Here is a 2,754-nt window from a genome sequence, read left to right as displayed (position 1 = left end):
GGGGGGGGGGTCTAGAAGAGCTGCAGGAGATTCCGAAGTCGTGTGGAGGCCCTGGTTGAAGTGAATGTTATTTTCTTGTATAAATGTTACTTTTTATTCTTTCAAAATATTTTAATGTCGTCTTGGTAAATATACGTATTAAAATGTGATGTCGAGAGTTATTTTAATTTTTGCGTTATTTAGACAAGTTTATTCACCTCATCCACCCTGTATAATATGTTCGGTAACTGTTGTGTACGCATGCGTAATCTGCAACAGTAAGATGACCCAGTGATTTCATACCAAACTTATTTGCTGAAAAATCCGTGAGCTGAACTTTTTTTCAGACATTTGTGGATTTTCCATCTATGTTAATTTTCTTATCAGAGAGCTTATATTGTTATCATTCCTCCTCGAGATCAATTGTTGCTCTGCCATTATGCGCGTTTATTACGTCATGAATAGAATAGGCGTTGTGACGCAAGATGACGAGCAGGATCCCGTGAGTGGGTGACTTTCAGAACTGGGTTGTTATCCTTTGCGAGATGGAGTGTAATTACGTAGCTGAGTGTGGTGCGTAGCTTATTTCTTTTTTTAGTGTGTGATATTGGAAGCTATAAAATTTAATCTTGAGTAGATAACCTCGTTGTTAAGGGCATTAAAGTGTTCATAATATCTATGATTTCTTGGTCAATGCTGTATAATTAGCAACAGAAATGTTCGAGATACACTAGAGGAAGCCTATATACTTTATAGAAGCTTAAACCAGTTCACATAGGAGTTTATATCATATCTAACTGATGAAATGTCAACTGTACCGATCACTATGATTGATGACAAATGTTATGTTGATGTTTGTTTTAAAAATGACTTAGATAGTGATTGTAATATTGGTATAGTGTCCTAAGTGAAGATAATGGTTATCTAGTAATTAAATTCTGCTGTTGTTTAATCCTAAGCTAGTCTTTTAGATTAAATCTACGGTTTCGGTTTCGAGTACTGTCCACTTCCACTCACGATGTTGCGATTTAAATGGCAATTGTTTCTAAGCTGGGTAATGTAATACAATGCATAATATAAAGTGTATGTGATAAGTTGATTATAACATTATCGAGCATTATTAAGCAAATTTATAAACCAAGACGTTCCGGCCATGATCAGTTCCTTCTGAGGAACGCTTTCTATGAATAATGAGGGCATCGAGAGATTTGTCTGCTATTTCTAGTAAAACAGGTAGTGTTGTACGGCGTTGCTCTTTCTGTTAAACGATATTAAAATAGATATGTTAGATTCAGAAATGAGACTGGAGATGAAACTAATGATGATGAGAACTGTGATAATAATGACGATGGTGTCGACGACAATGATAATTATGATGATGACAATGATGACAATGATGATTATGATGACGACGACGATGATTATGATACCGATGTGGCCAGCGGTGATGGTGACATGAAAGTGATAAAAAATACGAAGAGAAGAAAGTTCTTCTTCTTCTTCTTCTACTTCTTCTTCTTCTTCTTATCATTATTATTAAAGTACACTCTATACATATGCATTGATTTTCCTATTATATAATTCTAACAAAAGTTCGTAATGAATTTATGTTATATGATCTGCTGCAGTTGATAATATTTATTTTCGCTTATATTGGTTTTATTATTTCTGATTTTGTCGGTAAATGTTTTGCTTTATATTTAACTTTTTTTTCAAAATATTATAATCAGTGCCGATGTTTAACCGTCATCTCTGCACAGGATGTGTGGTAAGTGTTTGCAAAATGTGAACATTTAAAAAGAACGAAGTATACACATAAATGTGTGCGATTGTATAGGCATACACACTGACACAGACATATAGATACACATGTACACACGCAACCACACACGCGCGCACACACATATATAAATGCATAAAAAGAGAGACAAACATATGATAGATAGACATGTAGAGAGATATATAGATATAGATATAAATATACAGACAGACAGCTAGACAGACATACATACAGACAGATAGACAGATAAATAGATAGATAAATAGATTGATAGGTATATGCATAGATAGATAGAGAGAGAGATAAATAAATAGATAGAAAGATAGATAGACAGACTGGTAGACAGACAGATAGATAGATAGATAGATAGATAGATAAATATTTAAATAGATAGACAGACAGACAGACAAGTAGCTAGCTAGATAGGTAGGTAGGTAGGTACGTAGACAGGTAGGTAGATAGGTAGGTAGAGAGTGAGAGAGGGTTTAGACGAGAGAGACATGTCTCATTCAGGTAACGGATTTGTCTTGTTAGGTTGCGTTTGGGCTTTAATATCGAGGATTCATTGCTACCTGTTTTTGTTCTGCTCGGTATTGTATCGATAATGTAGAGAACCATTTCAATAAAGTTTCCCTCTCTATACACGCACACGCATTCAAAATACACTCACACACACACACGCATACAGCCACACGTCCAGCCACACACGTAAGAAATCATTATCGCAGCAACACCAACTATAACATCACGAACACCCACATATATGCATATTATAAAGCAGCACATATCTATATACATATGCATTTTGATGATACTGTCTCAGAATAACGTCAAACTGATACATGCGAGCGTGTGTTTTGTGTAACTGTGTTCGCATCAATACTCATATACATGCATGTAGAAGTACACACACATTATATATATATATATATTTATATATACAATTTTATGTACGGGCATATTATATATATATATATATATATTTATATATATAT

Source organism: Octopus bimaculoides, chromosome 15 (genome assembly GCF_001194135.2).
Source record: "Octopus bimaculoides isolate UCB-OBI-ISO-001 chromosome 15, ASM119413v2, whole genome shotgun sequence".
Classification (NCBI taxonomy): Eukaryota; Metazoa; Mollusca; class Cephalopoda; order Octopoda; family Octopodidae; genus Octopus; species Octopus bimaculoides.
This window is presented reverse-complemented; position numbering follows the sequence as displayed.